The sequence below is a fragment of the Meriones unguiculatus genome, chromosome 20 (genome assembly GCF_030254825.1).
Source record: "Meriones unguiculatus strain TT.TT164.6M chromosome 20, Bangor_MerUng_6.1, whole genome shotgun sequence".
Classification (NCBI taxonomy): domain Eukaryota; kingdom Metazoa; phylum Chordata; class Mammalia; order Rodentia; family Muridae; genus Meriones; species Meriones unguiculatus.
Window position 1 is genome coordinate 41,958,988 of NC_083367.1, and position 14,703 is coordinate 41,973,690.

At 38.1% G+C, this 14,703-nt stretch overlaps 1 protein-coding gene across 3 annotated transcripts in view; it reads left to right on the forward strand.

The window, feature by feature from the left end:
- The window catches only part of Hs3st5 (heparan sulfate-glucosamine 3-sulfotransferase 5), a 283,018-nt gene that overhangs the window by 172,187 nt on the left and 96,128 nt on the right, over positions 1–14,703 (forward strand). For 2 of the 3 annotated variants that reach the window (XM_060373196.1, XM_060373198.1), the window contains exon 3: positions 5,267–5,372. The gene's annotated coding sequence lies outside the window, so the exon portion shown is untranslated. The remainder of the gene's footprint in view (positions 1–5,266; positions 5,373–14,703) is intronic. The other variant, XM_060373197.1, reaches the window with a different exon arrangement.

Genomic DNA, 14,703 nt, shown 5'->3' on the forward strand with positions numbered 1-14,703 from the left:
GTAGTAACAAATCTTAGCCGTGAGTGCTCGAAACAAATGTGCCGCCTTTAGTCTTTACTAACTTGCAATATTACAAGAGAGAAGCCTTTCACTTTGGAGGCCGGTGCAGAGGTGGAGGAGATTGCCGACGTGCAGGAAGGTAGTGGTGGCACTTTGTAGCATCTTACCATTGAGATCACTCTCTCAGCACACTGAAATAGAAGCTGGGGCCAGTGAGCTCTAGGGTGAGACTTTGACTCATACCTCTATCGCTTTCTGATTTCAGGGGGCCCAGAGGAATGCCTTAGCTCCTCCAAGCTTTGATTTATTCATCTAGAAAATAGGCTTGATACGACCTCATTAAGTATTTATTTAACTCAGTGCCCAAGTTATATATTCAAAACCTAATAAACAGGACCAGGAGCCATAAATGGCCAGGTGCACAGGGCTTCACAGATTTTTATTCTCAACACAGGAAGAACTGTAATTCTGAGGGCAGAGGGAAACCCCTTCCAGCTGCCTACTGGAGTGGTTTAGATGGTCCTCAGAGTTTACAGACCAGAAAACTTGTTTTGCCTCATGGCTCAAGTACTCCTACTTCTCAACGATGTAGATCATACTGTTTGTTTACATAATTTAAATTCAAAATTTGTTCAAGCTCAAGCTAAACAAAAATCCCACATGGAGAAAAGGAAGTAGAGACAAAGTCTCACTCTTGGCCAGGAAGCGGTTTGCAATTGATAAATTCCAGAAGATGTTGAATCCGTTTTCTGCAATGGAGTAACACTGGGTTTATTGACTTCACTCCAGGGAAGGCTCTATAAAAAATAATGTCATTGAAAATATTTTCTGGTTACACTGCTGTTATGAATTATTTGGCAAAGCCAGCAGGTCCTCCTCAATGTATTAAGACCAAATTAATTTATAAAGCTTACACCTTTAATAATTGACATCATTTTCTTTTTAGCCACAAACTGCCTACAATGTGATAGTATAAATTCTAAATGAAACAGAAGTGTTGAGGGCATGTCAGCATTCGACTGTCTTATACAACAGCTGTTCTGAATACCCCAATTCACACCTAATGTAAACTGTGGGTTCACAGATGAAATTGAAATCAACAAAGGATGCAGATTGATGGTGATACATTTGCTATTACATTTTAGAGCCCTACTGTGAATGTTCCTATGAATTAATTAGCTTCTAAATGGGTGACACAGCAGCAACAAACTTCAGGTAACTGTGTGTGTGTAAGTTTAAAATAATATCTCAGTAATCATTTCAGTTAAAAACAAGGCTCAGACAACTAAACATTAAAAGCAAAATCGATAATTTCAGGTTTAATCTTCAGAAGCCACCGGCACCATGTGTCTAATGAGTTTTTCCTCTACTGAAAGAAAGGCTTCGGGTACCTCTTCAGCTGACAGCCAATATATGACAGCCTTTGCAAGGTCATGGCGGCCAAATAATATGTGAATCTGCGTGAAGAAATCTGTTTATCAGAGACTTTGATGCAAAACTTTATTTCCTACTTGCTAATGCATTTACAACTTAAAATTTATTTTAGTCCCATTATAGCTAAAACAAAATTCAGCAAAAAATACCATTTAATACTACAAAAAGAAAATGGATACATTTTGCTGTGGAGGGTGTTGCTGAAGTAAAGGAAGATGGTGATGGCACTTCTTAGCATCTTACCGTTGAGAGTGCTCTCCCAGCCCTCTGAGGTATTTATACATTTACAGAAAGAACTTTGAATAAAAAAATTCTAAATAATTTATGATTCAATTTTTTAAACAATTCTATTACAGTTGAAGAATAATGAGGAATAGTGCATGCACACACACACACACACAGAGTGAGAAAACCCAGTTTCCTTCATAAAATGTAGGTATGTATAGGTCAAAGATAATACCTGATAGACTATGCAAATACATTTGTATGTAGTTTGTTTTTTTTTATCTGTTAGTTCTTACAATGCAATGAAACAACCACCTGGCATAAACTAACAATAAATGCTTATAGTGTAGAATGTGTTGATTGAAATTTCAGAATTTGGGTGAGGGTGGGAAAATTATTATTTTCACGCTAGCCAGCGTGGGCTGCATAGCAAGATCTAGCTTTTGAAACATCAAAGAAAGGTTGTGAATTAAGTAAATATACTCATAAGTTTATAAAATACATTTGAAAGAACTTTCTCTAATTGTGTATGTGAGAGAGAGAGAGAGGTGGGAACAGGGAGAGGGGGTAAAGGAGGGAAGTGAAGAGGAGAGGAGGGAGGAGAAAGGGAGAGAGGAAGGAAATGTAAACATGTGTGTGCAGGCACACATCTGCTATATTCCTGGAAGTGAGGGGACAAGCTGGAGTGTCTGTCCCCTCCTCCCTCCTTGTCTGACCCAGGGTCACTGTGTGCTGCTCGGCTGTGTACTCAGGGCTGACTGACCGGTGAGCTCCTGGGGATTCACTGTTTCCCATACAACTGTGTCCAAGGTGTGTGCACTCCAGGGGAGCAACCGAGGTCCTCACATCTACACAGCAAGTGCTTTCAACACTGAACCATCATCCCAGCCCAGGGCTGATGTTTCAAAGCCACTGTTGTTGTTGTTGTTGTTTGTTATTGATTGCCTTCTCCATTGCCCAGTAGGAGACACTGGGAATGCATCTACTCTCAGCTTCGGAGGCAGAATTATTCTTCCCACTCGTATCTGTTGCTTTTCTATATTCTAGAATTAGAACAGACCTTGATCACCAAAGAGAGTATGGCCTCCACTAGTTCAGAGAAGGTGATTTTACAGTGAATTACCTTGTTTTCTTACTTGAACCGAATTCCTGCAATCACTGATTGTCACATTTATCTTTTGTTGTGAAACTGCACTAATTGAAGACGCTGCCCTCCGGGGACCAGCTCCCAGTGCCATGAATGTTGAGAGCCCTCTTCAGTTTAGCATTTTAATTATTCATAATTATAATTATTTCTGTTTATCGGAGATCTTTGAAAAATAATTCTAGCTTATTAAACAAAATGAGAAGCTGAGTAGTCGGGTCTTTGTTTTGGTTCTTACTGAGGTCAGCAGGCAGTGTTTCAGGTTCTCACAAGCACTGAGACTGGTTTCCTGGCTACTGGGTAGATGTACTGGACATGAGACCTGCCTTGAAGTGATGGAAGTTCACCTTTGCTTCCTTGATTTCTTCAGACTTCCTGCCTTCAGTGGGACTGAGAGGCAGAGGGTTGACAAGAACTCAAGTGAAAGAACTGCAAATAATTTATTATAATATGTAAATCAGCAAAGAAACTGAACAAGGTCTCTCAGTGATAATTGCCAAGTATACAGTTTGTTTATTTGTTTTAGACCCAGGGCTCTTCTTAAAAGAACATGTATGTCAGGTGATAAATATGGATCTATTTTCATTTTTCTACATGTAGACATCCAGTTGGACCAGCACCATTTGTTGAAGATGCTGTCTTTTTTTCCATTGAATGGTTTTGGCTTCTTTGTCAAAAATCAAGTACCTATAGTTGTGTGGGTTTATTTCTGGGTCCTCTATTCGGTTCCATTGATCCACCATTCTGTTTCTATGCCAATACCATGCAGTTTTTATTACTGTTGCTCTGCAGTACAGCTTGAGATCAGGGATGGTGATACCTCCAAACGATCTGTTGTTGTACAGGATCGTTTTGGAAATTCTGGGTTTTTTGTTATTCCATATGAAGGTGAGAATTTTTCTTTCAAGGTCTGCAAATAATTGTGTTGGTATTTTGATGGGAATTGCATTGAATCTGTAGATTGCTTTTGGCAGAATGATCATTTTCACTATGTTAATCCTACCGATCCATGAACATGGGAAATCTTTCCGTAGTTATAACCAAGAACCCCGGCACAGAGGTAGCCCGTGGCAGCTCAGCATCCAATGGGGTTCCCCTATTAAGGGAAACAGGGACTGTCTCTGACAAGAACTCAGTGGCAGGTTCTTTGATCTCCCCCCTCCTCTGAGGGAGGAGCAGCCTTGCTAGGCCACAGAGGAGAACAATGCAGTAAGTCCTGATGAGACCTGATAAACTAGGATCAGATGGAAGGGGAGGAGGACCTCCCCTACCAGAGAACTTAGAGAGGGGCAGGGAGGAGATGAGGGAGGGAGGGTGAAATTGGAAGGGAATGAGGGAGGGGGCTACAGCTGGGAGACAAAGTAAATAACCTGTGATTAACATTAAAAAAGATAAAAGTTATATATAAAAAAAGAACATGTATGTTTAGCCATAGGTTCTTATTGGCAACTGTTAGCTGCTGGGAGGAAGAAAGACAGTGTTCTCTAAGTCTGTAGCCTGGTAACCTGACACTCCCTGATAAAAGTCCAGGCATCCAAGAATTTGGGCTCTGGAAATTAGTCGGGAAGGATTTTTTAAAATAGAAGACAAAGTTGACAGAGTTGGGAAAAGAGTGTGGATCTGGAAAGATTAGTGGGAAGGGAAAGTAAATATGATAAAAAAAATTATGTGAAGCTCTTAAACAATTAATAAAAATAAGATAAAAACAATCAAAAACCTTGGGAATGTATTTTGTTTGTGTGTGTGTGTATAAGTTTGTGTTTGCTTTATGTTTCAAATATATTTAAATTCTATGTACTAATGGATTTGGAGCCACTTGGATCTTTGTGTCTACTCTTACTGATCTATGATGTCTTAATTTTCTACAGTCTATGTACAGACCATAATGCTTTAAGTAGTAACCTGATATAGTAATTGTCACCCTCAAGAGGTTTTTCCAGTGTAGTCTGTGTCATGTATCCCCTACCTGTCTTCTTTGCAGTCTTTCTCATACAGCACTTTAGTTTTAGAACCAAACATGCACTCTGCAGCTAGAGAATTCTTTAGTCTCCTGGTAGCCTATAGTCAAAGGTAAGAATAATTGATGTGAAGCATCATCTATGTCTATTAAAAAGGTCAACACAGAGGTGTATGAAATGTGGCATTTTAAAGAGGATACATTTAGCCATGCTCACATCAAAGCCTCCAAATCTAAGTAAGATACAAAGTTCTGCTTAGGAACATTATTAGGAGTGCATGTAGGAGTCTCCCAATCAAGTAGAATGAATATTATGAATATTCATTAATATGACTATTGTATTCTGGTCTTAAACGCCACATTTATTAATAAATTGTTTGTCAAAACAACTAAAATGTTTTCTAACATCAAGAGTATGTCTCTTTCCACAAGAAATATTTAACCACAGCTACTAAAGAAAAGAATTTTTTTAAAAAATGAAACTAATTGTAGTAATCATTTTCTAGGTTCTCACAAGGAGGAAAACCCACAGGACAAACAGGAGGTGAGGCCATGGGACACCTACTAGGCAGATAATCCTCGCTGGAGCAACAGAGAAGTGTGTGAATGTAGGTATGTGTGTGGAGTCCTTCTCTCTAACCTTCTCAACTTCCAACCACAGATGGTCCATCCCACCAGCATTCAGGCAGCACACATTGCTTGCCTGCACACAGAGGTGTCCACACAGAACAATGGGCCTACAGCATGAGGTCTTCCCTGGTATTATGAGCTTCTAAAGGATTTTACAACATGATTGTCAATCTCCCCCAACTCTCTAGTTTCAATATTGCCATTTCCTCCTTCCTGGAGCCTATCATTACTTCTTTGAAAATAGAAATCCTTTGTCTTTTATGTCTGTAGTAGCTAAAATATATTCCCTAGCTTTGCTGGTCTTAGTTCTCTTACGATAGGGAAGATGAACACATTAAGAACGTATATAATTTAAAGTTGATAAGTTTGATCACTCACTCAGCCAATTTCTAGTTGGGAGACCATGGTAAGGCTTGATGTTAAAACATTCTGTTCTTTCATTTTGTGGTCTCTAAAACTGTGGGCAATAAGACTGTTGGTAAGCTTCCATTACAGTGACAGATACCATTGCAAAACTACTTTTGAAGAAAATTTGATTTTGACTCACAGTCTCAGTGGTTATGGTCCATGGTCAGTTGACTCCATGTTTCTGAGTCTACAGTGACCACGATGGTGGAAGGGCTCGGTGAGAGGACACTTAGCCACTCCTGGCAAACAGAAAGCAAGGCATGGAAGGATGGGTCCAGGACAAGATGAGTCTCTTAAAGACACACCCTCCATGACCTAGTTTCTCCAGCCTGACTCTACCTTCTACTTTCCAACACTTCCTAATAATGACATCATACCATTAACCCACTGAGGGATTTAGTCATGGTTGAGGGAAAGCCTACACAATCCAGTCACCTCAAAGCAATGAGTCCTACCAGCTGAGAGCAAGCTGCAACACATAAGACTTGAGGAGACACATGCTATTAAAAATTAACAAGTGCTATGCATATTGCTGGATATTTCCCAAGGCTAAGTAAAGTAATGAGAGAAAAGGTTTAAAGTCGTGTTTAAGACACACTGAACTATCAAAATTTCTTACAGTCAATTGTTTCATTGTATGCTAGACAGTAGCTGGCATGGTCCCATTTCAAAATGAGTACATAATAATGTTCTTAACGTAATCTAACACTGAGAGGTTAGATTGCTATCTAACAACACAGAAGGAGGCTAAATTAGGAGGAAAATGTCTGACATAAGGGCTGGGCTATATCTCAACATCACCAGACACAACCAATGCCCAGTTATTAGTTGATACTGATAATGCGGAATTGTTTCTCCTCAATTCATATACTTTTAAACTTAAGTATTATAAGGTTAAACAAAATTTGACTCTTCAAAAGACATGTTGATGGCCTGTAACTCAGAGGTAAAAGGTGGTAGAAGGCTTACCAAATATATATACAAGGCCCTGAGTTCCATTCCCAGCATCTCAAAAGTATAGAATTGGAATATAAGTTTGTATACAAATGTGTGTACATGTGGTGGATGTGTTTGTAGGCAGGAGATTGACATTGAATATCTTTGTTTATCATATTCCACCTTATTTTTTGAGACAGGGTCATTCACTGAACCTAGAACTTGCCAATATGGCTGGAATGGCTGATCAGCAAGTTCCAGATAGCCTCCTGTCTCCCTCTGCCTCTCCAGCACTGAGATTGTAATCAGATAGCATCCTTCCTAGCTCTTTTACGTGATTCCTGAGGATTGAACGTGGGCCCTCATATTTGCAGTGAAAATGCTTTGCTGAGTCAACTCCCTGGCCCTAAGAGTATAAAATATTTTTAGTTGGTGATAAATTCATTTTATTAATGGGTTAACATAAATAGAGTAGACTTATAACCACTGGGGGGTTTTGTTGTTGTTTCTTTGTTCATTTTTGGTTTATTTATTTATTTACTTATTTACTTATTTTTCTTGGTCCAGAGGCTAAAATTTAACTCAAATATTTCTGGTTAGAGTCAATGGATAAGGTAAGAAATGCTAGTATCTTTTATATTTTGGGTCATTCTGTATTTAGGATGACTCAAGTAATAGGAACAGCAAAAATATTTAACACATTCCTTTTTAATGTTTATTGTTTTTAATTATGTATAAGTGTATGTGTCTACATAGCAGGAGCCTGTGGAGGACGGAGGCTTGTGATCCTCTCGAGCTGGAATCACAGGCAGTTGTCAACTGTCTAATGTGGGCACTGGGAAAACAATCCAAATCCTTTGAAAGAGCAGCTGATGCTCTTGACTTCAGAATGATCTCTTCAGCCCGATTTAACACATTTTCGTCTCTCCCTCCTCATTTGCTATGAGGCAGCACTCAGTCTTCCGTCTTTCACCCTGTACCCCATGGGATGGTATAGGTTGGATACAGTATCCCAAGCTACACAAAGAACCTGTAGGATTTGGGGGAATATGTCGCTTCATAAAGACACAGTAAAACTTAGATGGAGGAGCTTTGATATTATTTTGGTGCATTTACAAAGTTCTCTAGCAACATGGCTGATGAAGAATCTTTTCCTGTCTAGGAAGTCAAACACTGCAACTGTACTTCTGCCTCAGTTATACTGTTGTGTAGTAGGCCGATAAATCCATGCTTAAATTCAACTCTAGCCCCTTGCCACATCAATCATCTGTGCCTCCTCACACTCCTCCCCCCACCAAGTAAATTTCAGAACAGTTTTAGATACTCTCAAGAGGCCTAACAATACCACCTCTGGATGAAGCATCATTACCTGGGGATTTAGAAAGCTGCCTTTTCAACTCATTATCTTTTTCCCAAGCCTTTTGACTTTATGTACATTCACTCTTTACTTTACATTCATTTACTCTTGAAGATAACCACCATGAAATAGCTCTCCTTATATTCATTTCCCATCAAAGAAACTGTGAATCAGAGAGTTCAGTCCTCAGAGCTAGTGATAGATGTTTTCTAGGGCAAGTTTAATCCAAAGACCAAATAAGTGATGTAGTAGTCATAGGGGCAAAGCAGGCCCCAGATTCAGATTCTCCACTCAATCAGTAATTTTATGTGGCTTCAGGCATAGCATATGCCCTCATGCCTTGGTTTCCTCATCTCACATGACATTATTGTAACAATTAAAATATCTCATACAAATGAAATTGAACTTATCAGGGTTCCTATAAACAAATTAAAATAGTAAGATAAATATAAATCTGTCTGCAGTTAAGAAGTCCACAAATGGCTCAAACTCTTGGAAGGCAATGTCAAGTTCAATAAGAGAAAACAAAGACCGAGAAACACCACACTGAGTAGAGATTCTGAGAGCAGACGTACGAATGGATCCGTATCAGTGCTGATCCAATGCTATTCAGTTCTCAGTTCTCAAATGTTGGAGGCCCCAAATATGATATTTCATGGGTTGTGCTTGTTTTGTAACTCATGTTTTAAAATGCAACTACATGTCCATAATCCATAAAGTAAGAACTGGAAAGATTAGCATTAGACCAAGAAAGAACACAAGATATTCTGTGTCTGCCTGTGAATTCCAACAAGAATTCAACAGGAGTTGAAGAGGAGACACAAAAATTAAATTTATATTACAGTTAGAGAAATCCAAATATACTCCAGTGATGTACTAATGGGAAAAGTTAGCAGGCCTGATTAATCTCCATCTGGCTATTTGTGTATATATATATATATATACATATATATATATGAATATATCTGGCTTTTGTGTATATATATATGAAGGTAGGTGGCATGTTCATAAACTTGTGACTTTCTTTGTACAAATCATGGAAGAACAGATCTTCCTTTGAGGGTATTTCTTTCTGAGTTTCATTTAAAAGCTTTTGAGACAAAAAAAAAAAAATCATCAAAATCACATTGCTAAGGATACTATACTGAAGCTGAGGTCTTTTCAAGATGCCTTCATTCTGGCTCACAAAATCTTCCCAATACCTTAGCTCCTTGTAGAACAAGAAGAACTTAACTGCAGTTTCAAGGATGCTTAACCACAGACCTGTGTTTTTTTGAACTGTCATGAAAAATATCTGTAGTTATCTTGGTCACTTTGTGCCTAACTCCTAACTCTTTGCTTAACAAATATAAATCAATAGGTAAAAACATTGGAACTCAAGACCCATTGCATGCAGAGTCTTATTTAAGGAATGGTATTTGGCAAACTATTTATTTGGAATCTTACGAATAATTCAACCCACAAATACAGTTTTTTAATGTTACAAGTGCACAACTCAGCATGCCTGGAGCACCTTAAGATCCTTTGTTTTGTTAGTCTCGGTTTTGACCTTGTAGATACTGTAGAGAAGTGAATATATTTAATGAATATTTAAGTATAAGCTTCAGTTATTCTGATACTAAAAACAGCTCAATCTCAGAAAACCATGAGGTTCTTTCTGTTTCTTAGCACTTAATTACATTCCCACTGAATTAAGATAATAGCACATTAATCTCAGCATACAGCATAAAGATTTTTATTTGGATTTAAGAGAGTTACCATTGTTTCTTTGTATTCCTTTATTTATCCATTGTTTCAAATGCCAGTTACTAAATTGTTTCACAAAGCTGTAGTTCAGCCTGCAGAAGAATAAAATAACCTCAATGATAACCTTCACCAAAACTGTAGAAATCAGAGGAAGCTCTGCTTCTGAGATCTACTGCTGAGAAGAAGAATCTATGATCAATTGCTCAAGTCCATCTGTCCAATTCTGACTGTCAAGTATTTCTAAAAATATAAGCTTATGATGACAATAATTCATTTGAGGTCTTTAATGGCCTCCTTAGGGGGTGGCATTGATCATTATTGTTACTTATTAAGCATCTTGATGAAAGAATGGGATGCAAGAATAATGATTACAGGAATGTAACAGCAATAGAGTAAAGTCGGGCATATTGGAGCAATATAGTACTCCATTACAAAGGTGTTTTTTAATAGTCAGTATCTATACAAATACTGCCCACACTACAAAAAAAAAGTGATTACAATGCCAGTTCATGGTACTATTACAAAGTAGTAAGAAACAATGGAGAAAAGTTTTCTGGCTCTTTTACTTCAAATGTTCCTGAGAGTGTGTTTTTCAACACACAGAAGGACAGCATTGTTTGAAAACATTCAGGCATTGTGTCTGCTATTCATGGGGCGTCTGCTCCAGGCTTGTCTTAATTAGGGTTTCTATTGCTATGGTAAAACACCATGACAAAAATCTACTTGAGGTGGAAAGGATTTATTTCAGCTTACAACTCTGAGGTCACATTCCTTGCTGAGGGTAGTCAGAAAAGGAACTCAAAATAAGAACCAGGAAGCATACTCCAAGTGTGTTCCCTTGTAAGGAAAGCAGGGACTGTCTCTAGCATGAACTCAGTAGCAGGCTCTCTGATCACCTCTCCCTGGGTGGTGCAGCCTTGCCAGGCCACAGAGTAAGACTATGCAACCAGTCCTGATGAGACCTGATAGGCTAAAGTCAGATAGAAGAGGAAGAGGACCTCCCCTATCAGTGGACTAGGAGAGGAGCATAGGGGGATAAGAGGGAAGGAGGGTGGGATTGGGAGAAGAGGAGGAGGGGGGCCACAGCCAGGATACAAATTGAATAAATTGTGATAATAATAATAATAATAGGAAAAAAAGAAATGTGGAAAAAACAAACAAACCAAGAAACAATAACTGATGCAGAGGCCATGGAGGAGTACTTCTGACTGGCTTGCTCCTTACCAGTTACTCAGCCTGCCATCTTATCCACCCCAAGACCAGCCCAGGGGTGACACCACTCACACTGAGATGACCACTCCCACATCAATTATCAATCAAGAAAATGCACCACAGGCTCGCCTGTAAGGACACTTTCTCAATTGAGATCCCTTCTTCCAAGATTACTTTAGCTATGTCAAGCTGACATAAAAGTAGCAAGCACAATGTTGGACACTTTGTGTGTGTGGGGGGGGCTTTTGTTAGTGTGTGTGTGTGTGTGTGTGTGTGTGTGTGTTCAAAATGTTATTGCATGGAGTTATTTCACCATCTAAGACACCTTAGGAAGTTGAGGCTTAGATAGCTTAATAAATAATAAGATAATAAATACTTAAGCCAAGATACAAACACAAGCCTGTTTGACTCTAGTATCCATGCTCTTTAACTTTTAGTTAAGTCAGGTGGGAACGAGTGAAAAAAAGACACATTCAAAACAACAACAGTAATTAAAAATAGCTACCATTTATTAATATGCCAGGTGCTGGGCTAGATTCCCAAGGAGATTTAAATTCATCTCCCTAATATACAGCTCAAAAGGGTCCATTCATCCTAGCTTTTCCAGACAAATTAGAAGTTAATGTAAGTTCCATTTGCCTTAGGAGATAGTAAGGTTCAAGGACATTGAATTGTGAGTACAAGAAAAAATACTGGTAAGGAACAGTACTGGTGGCCAGTCAGTTCTGGCTGACCTATGCCACCTATTCTAATATAGACTATTATAATCTAAGTCAGTCTTACCTTTTTCTTCCTAATTTATTCCTTCATTGATTTCAGATTCGTTTAGAAGTGAAGTTATGGTAGCATGAAATTATCACAAAGTTACTGTTTATTCAGTTACTATGTACTAGGTTTTGTTTATTTCATGGCTGCCCATACTTGCCTCAAAGTTAGATTTTTGAGGTTACAAATCCATGTGCTTAGCTTGTGCTTTACTATCTACAGTTTCACAAAAAAAAAAAAAAAAAAAAAACATGAAAGCAAATTTGTTAAACTCAGGAAAACTGTCCCACAAGTATAAACTGTTGTTCTGAAACATCCCAAGTTACAATGTGGTATAACCCAATGGCTTCCATACTGATCTTACAAGAAACCTATAGCAGCTCTTTGTATTCATTTATTGCACAAGTGTCTAGTGGATAATGCTATATTCTAACTCCGTGCTGGCATCATTGACGGATAATGAGAACTCAAAAATCCCTGTCTTCCAAGAGCTTTGCAAAGTAATTAGTGAGCAATCACATGACACAAAAGTTGGAGATAATATAATAGCAAAATAAATTAAAGTTTAAAATCAAGCAACAAAACAAGCAGAGGTGTCCCGGTTCATGGTTAGGGTTTAAAAAACCTCCACAACATGTGAAGAGGGCTGGAATGCACTGGCTGGGGAGGTTCTGGTAGAGGTTTCGAGACAACTAAAACCTTGTCTTAAGGTTTTATGTAGGGGAATGCCAGAAAACCCAGCTGGAAAGGGAGGTCATGCCAGTTACCCAAAGCTTTTATTCTCCTTAAAGACTCTGGCCTTTGGCCCCCATGTGATAGCAGTTATTGAAAAATTTTTGAGCAGGGGAGTGGCGTAATTAAAGTAGTGCTTTTAAAAAGATTAATTTGGCAGGAGTAGGCAGGATGGATTAGTGGAAAGAGAGTACAGCAACAAAACTGCTGCAATAATTCAGGTCCAAGGTGATAAGGTTCTGGACAGAAGTGAAAATATCAACAGAGGGAAAGAAATAAATAGACAGGATGGCACAAAGAAAGTCCAGTGATCCTGCGACTAGCTACGACCATGTAAAGTAATTCTGCTTGGGGACTTGTTTCCTTGACAATGTATATAACGTTAGTGAAACATTGTATACGGTGGTTATAACATAAGTGTCTCCATGGAAGGTAACTTTACTCAATGCATCATTTATTCTGGCAAAATATCCAGTTAAAGTCATCCCTTTCAAGAGAAAATGAATGCTCACAAAACTGGCAGACATGAGAAACTTAATAATACCCATAATGCCCATGAATAACTATAGCCTGCAGGATGGCAGGCTAGTTAGAAGAGGAAAAAAAAAACAAAAAAACTAACCTAGACAGTGATGTTTCCTTTACATATAAATTCCTGACATTCTAGTTTAGCTGTTGTTATGCTTTCAACCAATTTACGTTTTAAAATTGTGGGTTTAGAGTAGAATAGCTTATTTTTATAACTACATCGATGTGGTATTCTACCCAATAAGAAGGCTTCGTGGTGCCTTCTTCTTTGCCTTCTTCTTGAAGTTAATTCAATTGTCTTCAAAAAAAATATTTCAGTGTGACAATTATTTTACTTGTACAGATGGGAAGCAAAAACCCTAGGGAAGGTAAATTGATGAGTTAGCCAAGGTAGTAAGGATTCAGGAATCTAACTCCTCCATCCGTAGATCACGAGGATAAAAATAGACTAGAAAGGAAGGATTATTGGCTCTGTACATTCCTGTTTAGCAAAAATGTTGTCAGGTCATGGAACTTTCCCTTGAAACCACACACACAGGCAGAAAGCAACTGTCACTTCACTGTCACTTAGGTATTGTTTTAAATGCATCAGGTAAAACAAATTGTAGTTCCTGGTATTAATTCTTCCCTTACCTAGCATTGTTAAAGTATTTATGATCATAATAAAAATGCTAGCATATTGTTACTCATTTTCCCTAGCTTTGATATAAAAGCATGTTTCCATTCTCTCATAGAGAGAAATGTTGTCAAAGTTTGATGGTAATTTATGTTGCCAGTCCATTAAGTTGATTTTATGGCAGCCAACACAACTATTGTCCATTTATGAGAAACCCAAGAACCGCGCTAGGTCTCCGCAAAGGCCATTTGATACCTGCCCTTTTGTGCAGGTGACCTTGAGGGGAGCTGAGTTTGATAATTTACGGCGAACTCCATCTAGGAAGACCTATTTGCAAGATTCACTGTCATTTAGTGCTAAATGATCGGTGCTGAGTCCAGAGACAACCTCAAGATCCTGACAGAGCAATCCTATAAAAAATATTGCCCACCCACCCAGGTGTCTTTTCCAATTATCTGGAGTAGAAATTAATACTTTTAAAAGCTGCTAGTTTTTGAAAGGTTATTACAATTTATTCCGGCACTTTCTTTTGCACATTATGATGAATTAGTTTATTACAGCATTATTTTCCATGTCAGCTTTTTAGAAGATTGAATATAATGCAGAAACATTACTGTGAATGGCAAACATACTATTTTATAGCTGAGTCATATATTTCTTTGAGAAAAATGTGCTCAGTTTTTAATAACGGGTAATTTTATGTTTATGTTCCCTAATGCTGTTGTCAAATGTTATTTATTTCTGTTTGGTAAGAACTAGAGAAGTTTCTTTTAAAATGTTAATGGTGGTTTAGACAGGTTTTAGAGTCATTGTAAGAATATATTACTTAAAAGTACAAAATATGAATTGACAGTGTTTTTCCCTAAAAGCTAATATTTTCTGGTGTTTCTTGACACCAGTTTAATATATGGCTACTTCCAAAGAAAATAAGACTTTGATTTCAGCGTTTGATCTAAATATAGTAGGGGAGGAGACATTTTTAAACTATTTTCTAAATCTAAATCTTTTTAAAC